Source organism: Phalacrocorax aristotelis, chromosome 6 (assembly GCF_949628215.1).
Source record: "Phalacrocorax aristotelis chromosome 6, bGulAri2.1, whole genome shotgun sequence".
Lineage (NCBI taxonomy): Eukaryota > Metazoa > Chordata > Aves > Suliformes > Phalacrocoracidae > Phalacrocorax > Phalacrocorax aristotelis.
Window position 1 is genome coordinate 34276695 of NC_134281.1, and position 12958 is coordinate 34289652.

The following is a 12958-nucleotide window of genomic DNA, read 5'->3' on the forward strand; positions in this document are numbered from 1 at the left end:
ACTTGCCTTTGGCCCCAAAGGGGGCTGTTCTAGCAGACTAGAATAGCCAGAGCACTGCAGAAACCCACTCACAACCTTCCTGTCCACATTTGCTGAGGATTGTAAATAGACAGATTCTTTGCTGCTGTAACTTGCTGAGCCTCACATGGGAATACCTCTGGTACCGGGATTTCCCACAATGCTGGATTTGTAACTCTGTGGACCCTGTTAGTGGCCAGAGCGGCATAATCTGCTAGATTACCTGGAGTCCTTTGAGGTTTACAATGCTTCTGTTCTTTGTGATGGCGTATCATTTGCAAAGGTAAATGAAATCAATACCAAGGAAAACTAAAAACTGAAGAAAAAAAACCCCAAAACAGCCCAAACCCCCAAACCAAAAAACCCTAAAAAAAATATAAATCCTTCCTTTGCAATTCACACTGAATAATTTTGCATAAGGCTCGAACTAACTGCAGTAATAAAATGTAGTTGATATTGAATTAATCTTACCAATTTGATGCACGTGGTAAGGATGACAGTTGTTTCAATCCTTACTGTACCAAAGATTATAAATGTAAATTGTGTTTTCTGAACTGGAGCTCTCTTTAATGTTGACTTCTAGCTGCGTTGCAGCTAAACCCGTACCCAGATCCAAGACTGCAGACGCTCACACACAATTAATCTCACAAATTTATGAATGCCAGAGCATGGAGCAAAATGAAAACAACTGGAGGAATGTATAAGGGGAATAATTGGACTGTATCCAGATGTGCATGTGTAAAACATCACCGATTGACTCCTCCCCCATATCCTGTCTGAAGAAAGGAATTTTTTCAAAAATAAACTGGGGTTATTTGAAAGAAGTTGTGGTGTCTGAATGAAATCTAATAGGCAGGATTAGTCGTAATTAGGTACATTCTTTGCTCCTTGTTTTTTTTGGTTTGGTTTTGTTTTTTGTTTTTTTTTTCAACTCTTTTAGTGTCATTGAATTTAGCAGATTCATTGCCAGTTTCAGTGTTACAGCTGGAGCTTTTGCTACACACGTTTGAGCTGCAGGATAGAAGAGGAGAATCACAAGGATTGTAAGAGTGTGTAGTGCATTGAAATTTTTGAGTAGCAGCGGGCACTTGTAAGTTGTATATTAGGATTTTTTTGTAGTGAAGGCTGGTTAAGAGGCAGAGGGACACTTGGAAGGTTTTATAAAGAGACACTTTACTAAACTGAAAAAAAAAAAGAAATGGCCCTTCCTCATGTTGTATTTGCAGATTGGAATAGAAATCAAGGTAATAAACATGCTCTTAGATTTTTGTTAAATTGCTGCTTTCAGTGAACGAGAACTGTCGCAGTGTATGCAGTTAGGGCCAGCGTCTTTCCTTTTGGCCACCACTGTATACTTTCTGACAGATCTACGATTACGATGGGGTGGGAGAAGAAGAAAAGGGGAAGGGAAGGAGAAAAGTCTAGACTGGAAAAGGACAACTTTTGCTTTACTGCTTTGTTGATTTTTTTTAAAAAAATATATAAATATGTCATTCCCCTAATTATTTTGATACACTTCTTATGTTCATCTTTTTTAAATTGCATTGCCCACCTTTAAATGTTTGTGTTTTCTCAGCACAAACGTTTCCTAGACATTTTGTAACACTTATTTTTCTCCCCAAATTAAAATAGCAGGAACCTTGGCTGAGTTTCACAAAACACCCTAACAGGCTTGCTCTAATGTCTTATGTTTACTTTGGTTCTATACCTAATAGGTTGCGAAAAAAAAGAAATAGCACTGAATCTTCTTAAAAGCTGCAATTGATACTTACTGTGGGGAAGACTTGTAATGTTCTGATTCTTTTTCTAGTCCTTGCTCACACAGCAGTGTCCCTGAAGCCAAGGACATAAAAAAAAAAAACAACAACTTTGGGGTTTGGACCACGAGACTCTAGCCACCTCCCTCCACAAAAGCCTTTATCACAGAAGCACTCTGTGCTGATTTCTTCTCACAAAATCTTGTTTTGGATTTCAACCTTTATTTTAGCTCTGCTTAAAATGGAGTTGAAGCAGTATTACAGTTTGGCTTCTGTTGAAGGGATGGGTTAGAACTTCAGCTTTCTGTGCTTCAAGGAGTTACACTTCCCCGACTGCCCTCCCCCCAATGGAAAAGGACGTGCTAAACTGTCCTGGCAGGCTCGTATTGTTGCCAGAGAGGTAAAATTCTTGCACTTAAACTGAATGAACACAGAGGCACGATACTGTTTTTATACCAGGTATAAAGTTGCCAGACACAAATCTGATTTAACAGAATATGTTTTTGAGCCTTGTGTCACAATGTTTCCACTAGAATACAGTGAAAGATATTTTTGAGAAATAGCGATAGTCCTTGGATAAAGAGCCCCAGAGGTTCATCTGAAATGCTTTACAGTTGGAAAGACTCTTTAAACAAACAAACAAAAAAATTTCAGAATTGCCACAGCTAGTCATGTTGATTCACTGAAGTTGCAGCAGCTGTCGAGGTGAGATCGAGTTGCCTTGGCAGCAGCACATATTGTATAACAGTACCACACCACCATCAAACCGTCGAGGCGAGAAGTAGTTTTAAAGCATTACTAAATTTTTATTATACGTCTGCTACATTTTCAACCTTGTGGTTGGCTGAGTTTACCTAGCTTAGCCTTCTTGGAGCCCAGAAAGCTCAGTTGCTGAATACTGTTTGGTGAAGAAAAAGGTGGGGGGGGAAATCCCTAATTTGTGGGCTTTTTTTAAATGCTGAAGTTAGGCTGTCTCTTTATAACTGTTCTTGTTAATTATGCTCACACTCACAATGCAGTTACTGCTGTATGTAAATGCATTTCTTTTTTCTCCTTTTTATACCTTCTATTACAAGCAAGAGTGACTTTTTTTCACTGTTTTGGGTAATGAAAACAGGAGATGTTTAGAAAAATCTGTTAAAACTTGGCAGAGGAAGCCCCAAAACATGGAATTGGCCTGGTTTTATGGTTGCATTACAAATTTGGGCAAATTCCCTAAAGCATTCAAACGGTGAGGTTTCTGTCTTTTGTGATGACACCTAGGTACTGTGCTTTCTTTCCAATTTGCTTGATTTGCAATCCTTTGTGCTTCCCACAGCTGTCTGATTTAATAGATATATAATCACTTCCAACCACGTTATTCACAAGGGATATTTCTTGTGTGTCCCACCCTGAATATCATACATTCAACTAGAGAACTTCAAATCTATTTGTTCACCAGTCCAGTGGCCTCCAAAAGATCTTAAAGGCTCTTTTCAACATTTCTTTACTAACAAGCCTGTGTCTTGGTGAAGTGATCGGTTATGCAAATTTTTCACCTACCTTCACCATTATTTTTTGGTTAATTTTGGCAAACACTCAGATCACCCTGAGACGGTTTTGGGCTGTGATATTTAGATGGCTTTAATTAGCAGCCAGGCAAAAAACAGTGGCTAGGTTTACTTCATACTTTTAAACTTAAATCTGAAAACAAACAAACAAAACCCCATGAACAAAAACATGGTATCAACCTTAAGCAGAGGGGCAAAAAGCAGCAAGAGGAACAAGTGTTGTGAAAACCCTGTAAATCACAACCACCTGGTTAGAGCAGTGGGTCCCATGTAACTTAAAGAAGAAATGACTTCAGTTGCAATGTCCAAAACGCAAACCTGTGAGTTGCTGCCCAAAGCACTAGTTAATAATTATTACATACAGCTTGGTAGTTGGCCCAGATTCTACAGTGCTGTTGGATCCTCTCATGGGTTCTTGCATACCACAGTGATTATAGAATGCTTTTTCAAGGTCCATTGTATGTTCTTACTCATGGGATTTGGTGCCTCTAGTGTTGAGCTGTGGAACTATTTAACAAAGCCGTCTCAACAGCAGGTATGGTAGTGTTTCTGCTCTGTAGTGATCTCATGGTCTGTTTAAGTTCAGTTGGTTTTAACGGTGCCATACAGATCTGACTGAAATGTTTTCTCTGCCTGAGAGCTGATTTAGCTATAGCACATTTTGTAAAAGTTATTTGTAGCATACTTAAGAGTTGATGCTTGCTGCTGCTGTTCTTCGGAATCAGAGGGTGTTCAAAAGGCATCTCTCCTGCTCATTTGTATTTCTGGGGACTGGCTTGCACGTTCAGTGTCCTGGTTAGCGAAGGGAGGCTGAAGGCGTGTCCTTGGGCACAGTTTGCTCAACTGCCACACTTGGAGCAAGGGCAAGCTGGGTCGTGCCTGTATAATATGCCGCATTGAGCAAGTTTATAGCTGTTCTGGAACTGAAAACACTGTTATCACACCTGCACAGATACTGGTGCTGATAACCTTATTAAAAGTCAGTGCTCACTAACCTGGTTACAGACTGCTGGAAACAGGTCTGTCCTGCTTCCAGAATTGTGCTCAGTATCTTTGTGCAGTGTCACCCTGTGCAGGATGATACCATGCTAATGAAAATCAATTTGGCAGAGCTTCCTGTGTTTTGTTCTGTTGTGTCCTTAACACAGCTGATGCTGTATTTGCTTTTTCAGTATTCATCAGTCCAGCAAAGGATGTTTGGTGTTTGTGGATTTTGAAGACTAGGAAAAAGAAACTGAAGTAATAGTGATGAGGGAGGAATCTTTCCTTACAGTAGTAGACTTCAAAGCCTACTAAACTGTCTAGCCCGAGCACTGCTTTGTTCCTAGCAGATGCAGTTTTGTTGTGTAGTTGCACACCTTGACACTTTGGACTTAATTTAAGTGAGGTTGCATGCAGGCAAGTCTTTAAAAAGTTATCAGTTTGTATATAATCCTAATTTTCCTTACATGATATGGTTTTGTAGTCTTTGCATTAGGGCCTAGCTGTAACATCAGAGGAAAGAGCATGTTACTGGAAGACTGCCAGATGACCTCCAAGCTTTTTAGTCAAGGTGATAAGGATTGTTAGCCCTTGGGGCAAGAAATGTTATAAGTATTTTTACAGTACTAGTCTGAAATATTCTCTAGATGCTCCCACAGTGCAAGTGATTATAATGGTCCTGTTACTGGTCTTGAGTTTAGCAATAGGTTGACAATATCTGCATTTCTCAGACCTGCCTACCTTCTGCTCCCATTGCATTATAGACCCACACATTTGAATGTATGTTTTTATCAGTAATCAGAATATGACTGAGCTCTACTGAGCCGTCTCTCTTTATTAACCATGAGTAACAGACCTAATAACTATAGCATTTTTTTGGCTGAAACATTTTGTTAATTGCTTATTTTAGTTGCTTGGGTGAGTGAGCCTATTAAATCTACTAGTAGTTTTAAATAATAACTTGATTTTTGAAAGCTATTTTCTATTAGCTGAGGCAACCACATTGTTGTCTTGGCAGTCAGAGCACAACATATGTACCACAGCAAAAGCTATTAGGAAGGGGATCAGAAAACTGATTAGTACATCAGGCTGTTAGTTGTCACGAAGGTTTCTGTGTTCTGTACAGGAGAAGCTTCCCCACCCCCGCCCCAGCTTTGAAGGCAGTTTTATCCTGGGCTGTAGAGATAAAGCATCGCTATTTTTGATTTGTTGATAACTTACCATTGGGGAATTGTATAGTAGGTGCACTCCTTTCTTCCTCTTTTCCATTCATTTGGGGATTATCTTACTCATAGGTCAGATACTTAAAGAAATGGTATTTGAATTAATTCTGTCTGTCTTTACAATGGCAAATGAGACAGGCTGATATCTGAACACTTATTTTGGAAGAATTACCATAATGCTTTCTTTTGTATTAATGTCTTTTCTCTGCCAGTACTGAGGGCACAGACCTCATCTACCCACATAGTAGATAGAGTTGTTGAATCGTCTACTAGCTCACTTGTATTTCAAGTCTGTCTGTCTGGTTGTCGTCACCGTTGGAGCTGACATCCTCGCTTCTCAAGGAAGTGAATATATATCAGTTACAATGCATAGCTCGGTGCATTTTCTCATGATGGCCATCTTGGCATATCTAATTGGAGTAGAATGAGAATATTCCTTGAAGTCTCATGTCTCTGAGACTTGATGCCATTTTCAGCAGGAATAGCAATTATGCTCTGCCTGCCTCCACTGAATCTCCCACAGGTCCAAGTGGGAAAAGCTAGGTAGTGAGCGCATACCCCATAACTCTGATAACACTGGTCTACTATTTACTGAAGAGCACGTGTGCAGTGAAACATCGTGTGGGCCCTGTGGATGGAGGCTGGTACAGATGGGCATGCAGTCTGTCTGCAAGACCTTTGGCTAGGCTACCTGGCTGATGGGAATCCTGAATTAAGTGACTATGACCCTTCTTTTCAGTTAGGAAAGGTTTCCATTGGGGTAAACGAGTATTTCCAGGGAAGTGTTGTCATATGGTGCCTTAGCCAGAACACATCTATTTTACTGATTGCTAGAATGTGGGGTTTCAACAAAGTTAACACACTGAAACAGGAATAGAAAGAAATCATTTAAGTATGTGGTGGTGTATGCTTGTGTCTGCTAAAGTGAAATTTGCCATTTTCGCATCCATGGAGTCACTTAGTAAGCCAGAGAGACTGGAGATGGCATGAGGATGGTAAAAAGCATCAGTGTAAGAGAATACAATGACTCCAGTCTGAAAATAAGGGTTGTATAATTAGGAATGTTCTTGTTTGATTTAATAGTGTGGGAGTAACCACTGCAGATGAGAGAGGTTACAGGACTGGGTACAATATCTCTTCTGTTATTTGTCTTTATATAACTTCTAGTCAATCCTTGGCTATTGATAAGTCATGAAAACAGACTATAACATTTGTCAGTGTGAGAAGCTTTTATGTGATACATCATCTTTTACAAGGGGCATCCCATGTGTTAATCCGTGTTTCTAAGCATATCTAATGTGCTACCTGTTTATCTAAAATTTTTTCTTTTGGTTCTGCACTTTTACATTGTCCTTTTAACTTTATTACCTGGCTAACAAGTGAGAAGTAAACTCAGGGTAGTGGTTTAAACATTTTGCAAGAAAGAATAGTCTTGTAACTAAAACGTAGGATGAAAAGTTAAAAACTATGATTTTGTTTCTGTTTCTCCTGTTGATATCTTGTTGTTAAAACTCACTGCAAGGAGATCCTGTCAACATGAAATCAGACTTCAATCTGCAATTTTGGTTAGATGAAAACAAAACTTTACCATAATGAAAAAGCTAAGGAAAAAAAAACTCTCAGCTTTTGATGTGTATTTGACAGCATTTTGAAAAGTAGCAATTCCTGTCCTGAATCAGATCAGTGTGTTTGTGAAAGCAGCAAATGCCAGATGCTAAAGAGGAATTAAATCTAATGGACTGCTACAGTCCCCACAGCAGACGGTTGGGCAGCGTTTGGCTCACTCCCTAGCTTTATGAAACTTTGTTTTCCTTGCATGGTTTCCTTTTTTCTTTCCTAATGCAGCTGGGGACATCCATAGGAAAGGATTTCTGGAATCACACTAAATTCTTAGTCTCAAGGATGCTTGGCATCAGTGGAGGTCATAGCTTAAGTATGTGCTTTGTATAAAGAAACTTCTGTTTATCAGCTTTTGTGGAGGAAATGCAAAAGTCCGTCACATGTTTGATTTAATCTCTTCTTATGTTGGAGAAAGCAATATTCACAAACACAGAAAATGAATTTTAAAGTTACAGAATGGTAGTTGGGTGCTTGGAGAAACAAGTAGAGCCTTGCACTACTGGATGTGGTGTTGGTATTGTTTGTTTTAAATTAAAACATTAAATTAATGTATCTTTGATTGCAAACTCCATCACCCATAAAATATTGTGCATCTTCCCTTTAAGATTTCAATTTAATAATTAATGTTTATAGAGAGTGTTTAGATCCCTTATGAAATGCATAAAGGTAAAAAAAAAAAAGTTGCCTAAGCATTTAAATGCCAGTGCTCCACAATGGGTTAAAAATACTGCACATTTTTGGTAATGTTAGAAGCCCTGATGGGTGGAGTACAGCAATGGGCGTTTTAGTGTAGATGGGTTTACTAACCCTTTGCTGTACAGCTGAAATACAAAAAGACAGAAGTGATGGCCAGCAAGGAATTGGATTCTGGGGAAGCTGTGTTTAGTGAAGCCTGTTTAAAACCTTTTCTGCACAAAAGAGATTGTGTTTTCTGCTGTAGGAGGAGCAAGATTTTTAACCATTTTTCTGATCACTAGCTTTTTCTTGTGAATACTGTAGGAAGAGTATTGCAAGAACAGCTTTAAAGAGTTAGGAAAGCTCATTAGCAACCAGTTGCCAAAATATCTGTTTCTACGTACTCTACCCAAGTTAGAATAATCAAATTAAATGAAAGACGGTTTTTACATCTGGTTTTGAATCTGGAAATAAGTTGATACAGAGATTCACTGGACAGTTTAATTGCTGTAATAAATCTGCAGTAAACCTCGTGGAAATAATATTTTCTTTTTTTCACTGTGAAGATGGGTACATCCTTACATAAAGAGAAGCCTGCTTCCTCCTTTGTCTCATTGTTGACAACTATAAATTTTCAGTCAGAGTTTTGCAATGGCTAACTACACATAAGAAATCCCATCTGTATGAAAAACTACGGAAAGTGTAAGCATCCACAGAGGTGGTCAGTAAGCTGCGCTGCTAACAGCAAAAACTCTAGGAAGAAATGCCTTTTTATTATGCTTTTCAAAAATAGCCTCTGAAGATTCCACATGGGTGCTTTGCGGGAGGGCATTCCACACCGTGGGAGCAGAACAAGTGCCTTTAGGCATCTGAGGTCAAAATGTGAACAAGACTAAAGACATTTGTAGTTGTGTTTCTCCCTGCTTAAGAAAAAAATTATCTCAACAGTTTAGGGAAAGTTTATATAGCAAGCTTAATTTGGGGGTAACCAACAGTTTATTGGCACAAGTTACAGGGGACTTAGACTTTTAAGTTCTCTAGTATTTCCATAATGACCTTCTTTGCCGTGTACAGTGCACATGTTCCTATAGCCTTCATTTAAGACAAGTGAAATGATGCTTTTCTGCAAATTGTTTGCCACTGAGATGATGGACCAACTCCCTACCCTACTGAATGGAAAAGATGACTGACTGTTCCTGGGCTGGGACCCAGCCAGGAGGGGATAAAGGAAGGTGTGGTGCATTATTTCCCAGAGCCTTGACCTGTTTGTTTTTGGAGCAGAACCAGATGTTGACCTCTTCTCTGGAAGATGAAGGTGTGTCTATGGATTGGGTCTCCTGCTCAGCTGGACTTGCCATTGTGTGGTGGAAAGCAGATGCCCCTCTTCTCTGGGTTTGGTTTGTACTGGCAGCTTATTCTGTAGACTGGCAGTTCTCATGCTGGGTAAGCGTGGGGTGCTGTTGCCTTTCAGCCCCCCACTGATAAGCAGTTGCACCATTCCTAGTAAATTGAGTTCTTTAGTTCTGTTGTTAGAGCCTGTCTCAAGCATCTCTGCCAAGCTGTGTCTCACACACCATTCTAAGCACCTTCCTGAGGAGCATGGCTTGGCAGCTGGGACTTTGAAAAAGCAGTTCCGGAGAGAAGGAGCTAGCGGATGCAGGCCCGGAGTATGCAAAATTGTCTGCACTGGGGCACAGCAGAGAAGAAAAGAGAAGGAGCTTAACATTAATAACATTTGAGAATCTCTGAGTTAGGCTGTGTTTTCATTGAAGATTGCATGTCATCTTGTACAGCAAGGGTGCTAGCTGCAGTGTGTAAATAGCAGAGTAAGAGTAGGGCTTAGGTCCAAGGATCTCTTGTGCTTTTTAAGTCAGGTTTGCTTTTCTATTCACTCTATGTGATTTAGATAAGAGGTTTACACACATCAGTTGGAGTTAGGACTTTAAGCTGTTGATTCAAAACTGAGGCACTTGAGAGAACTGAAAGAAGGGAGGGGCTGGTTATTTAACTTAGGAGTTTATACTAGTTCTTAATTTTCTTACCCTTTTTTCCCTAATATCAAACTGTAATAATTTGTACTGCTTCTTAGGCTTTGTTTTGAAGAGTAATGTGAAAGAAGTATTGAATACTGGAGCTTTCTCAACATTGCCTATTAATAGGTTTCTCTTTCAACCAAGCAGTGGGTCAGCTTTTCCCATGGTATCTCTTTTAGTTGAAATACCTCATTATCACCAAGTCCCGTACCATGAATCACTGTAGTGATCTCTGAAAGTCCTGGTGATGCACATGCTCTTTGTTCCTTAGTTGCCTCCAGAAACATTCAGAACATCTCTCCCCTTGTTTGGTGTCAGCCCCACACCAAAGCATGTGCTTTTGATATGAAAGGTGATGCTTTCCCAATTATTTGCTGTCTGACTTTCTAAACAAGAATATAAAGACAGGTCAGTTTTCCAGATTATGTGAATTATCCCACTAGGTCTCTGTTAAATCAGTTAAGTAATAATTTTGATTCTGTATTAAAAATTTCTAGCTTCTCTGGTTTGTGTCCCATTAGTAAGTCAGTCCACAGACATTTAGATACCTGTGCAACAATTTCTTCCATAACCTTACTCCCACCTGTACCGCCTCTTGTCCAGGTCACTATGTTATACTTAGCACTAGGTCTTTCTGTGTTCTCATTTTCATTTTTGAGATACTCAGCCTTAAAGTCCTCCTCGCTAGATCCTTCTCCCCCAAGCCCCCACCTCCTCTTTAGGATATGGATAAACAGGGAACAAGTATTGTGAATCTGTAATTAAAAGCTTTTTTTTCCTTTTTAAGCCGTGCTGTTTCTGCGTAGATGTGTGTGTGAGGGCAGTGAGGATTTTCTTAGACTGTGGAGTAAGTTGAGAACTTAAAGCCTAATTCAAATTAATTAAAAAATGTGTTCTTAGGAAACCCAGCCCCTGACATCAGTCAATTTTTGTGCTAAATGATCCTAATAATGAAATAATGAAGATCTTTTTGGCTGTGTTGTTTAGGCTTAGAGAATTTAGAATCCAATGGTAATTAGAGTATAATTATTTTGGATTAAGGGACGTACACCTGTTGTTATATAAAATTTTCATCCCTTTCACTAAGCATAAGAAAAATTCCATGATGTGCTTCTCTTTGAGATGATCTCATGCCCTAGTGTTCTGAAGTGGTCTGGGATTTTTTTTTTATGCCTGCTGAAAATATCAGAGGCCACTGCATTCCCATCTTCACTTACCTTGAAGAAGGAGGTAGCGTCTATTTTCTAAGACTGCAACATATCATTTCAGTCTCTTTACAAATGGTGACCTTCTCTGCAAAAAGTCCCTAGAAGTAGTGGTCTTCGTCCACATACAATCTGTGGACAAAGCTGTCTTTGCATTTCAGTAGTCCCTATCTTTAAAAACACTTCTCGCACCAAATGTCCTCAGCAGGAGATGAGAGGTGAATGGGGAAAAAGAAGTGCATGCAAGAAAAGCAAGGGGAATCGGGGTTTGCCCGTAGAGGCTCTGTGCAGCTGCCAAATGAATTTGGTTTTAAAATCTTAGTTTTGTGTTCTTAGACTAAAGTGTGTTTTTCCCTGTCTGAATTAGGTTCTCCCCCTCCCCATTTCTAAAGTGCCATTTCAGGGCAGACTGAAATGTATTTGAGGTATTCTGTTTCCATTAGGGAATGTGAATTTCTTTTAACTGTAAATTTTCCAGGCTTATAATACTTGGGTTTGGTAGCATTTTTTTTTTGAGTAATAGCAATAGTTCTGTAATGTATTTTATTCAAATACACATGCATGTAGCCTTGTCTGTTGCCATGTGCTTTTTTTTCTGGGAATTACTAGTAATTATATAGTTTGGTAATGTATAATACAAACCCCTCATTATTTCAAGCTGTTTCAATGTAATATATTATTAGACATCTAAACCAAATCTAAACTGCTAGACAATCTAGTTTTTATAACCTTGGGAATATTCTCAAAGGGGAATAGAATGTTATTTCAGCAAAACAAATGAATTGAGAAAATAATTAAAATATACATTCAGTTTGGGTAATGTAAATGTTAAAAAATGGATTACAGAAAATTGAATTGCTGAATACAATGTTTAAATGGATCTTAGGCAGACGTGGTATATTTTTAATGAACGTTTTATTTCAGCATTTTGTTTCAATATTTTTGAGGCTTTTGGAGGGTAGAGGGGGAACTACCTGAAATGTTTTATTTGTATTGTACTTTTTAAACTTTTTTTTTAAATTTTGTTGCATGGACAACTTCACAATAAGCTGTCCGCCCTGCTTTGTATCTTTGAGTGTCTAGAAAAGAAAATGAGTGGAAAAAATATTTGTCTAACATGCTCTTTATTACTTCAGAAAACATCAGATGATTATCTCTGTTGATAATAGGAATCACTGTGTGTGAAATTAGCTCATTGACTACTACTTTATACCAGTAAGGCTTAGTTGTATGAATTCAGTTTTTTGAATCGATTATAGAATGAATTTGTATGTGGAAAATTATAAACTTGGGAGGTTTAGTACTTGATAGTTTGTTTCACTATTATAGATTCCTTACTGAAATTTGAGTTTTGTACCTATATTTGTCAGTTATCTTCTACTTACTTCGGTTTTTGTTGTCACCATGCCTCTTTCACGTTAAAACAATCTCAGTATGTCAGTGTTAGAAAACAGTTGTAATATATTTTCTCCAGCAGCAATTCCTTGTTGGTTGCGGTATCTGTAAAAGCTAACGACATTAGGGAGTAATGGAGTATATCTTTCCAAGCACAAGTAACGAGTAATAGGAGTGTTTTGACATAGTGTTTGAAGAAAAAAAAAATCATGGAATTTGGTTTCCTGCCCAGAACTTTGACTGACTGTCTGGGAATTCAGTGCCGTATGTCAATGTTATGTAGAATTAGCGTATGTACTTTGGAGTGCTTCTTTACAAATACAATGGTGTCCTGCAAGTTTAGGGCCAGTTTTTGATAGTCTACAATATTTTGAGTCAGCATCAATGAAGAACTATATTCTTAACGAAGTACTACGTTTCCTAATAAATATTTCACTTTCTTCCAGAGAAGCAGAGGGGTGTTATCTTTCCCATATGTAATACCATGGTATACTATTAAAA

General features: G+C 38.6%; 1 protein-coding gene and 1 long non-coding RNA gene across 7 annotated transcripts in view; one reads left to right on the forward strand and one right to left on the reverse strand.

Annotated features, from left to right (window-relative positions):
- LOC142058960 (uncharacterized) overlaps nucleotides 1-1847 on the reverse strand; it is a 29120-nt gene extending 27273 nt beyond the window's left edge. Inside the window, exon 1 of one of the 2 annotated variants that reach the window (XR_012661160.1) lies at nucleotides 1791-1847. This is a non-coding gene — a long non-coding RNA (uncharacterized LOC142058960). Of the gene's footprint in view, nucleotides 1-489; nucleotides 656-1790 lie in introns of those variants that run through there. The other variant, XR_012661162.1, reaches the window with a different exon arrangement.
- Nucleotides 1-12958, forward strand: part of DNM3 (dynamin 3) — a 180786-nt gene that overhangs the window by 89044 nt on the left and 78784 nt on the right. The window lies entirely within an intron of this gene.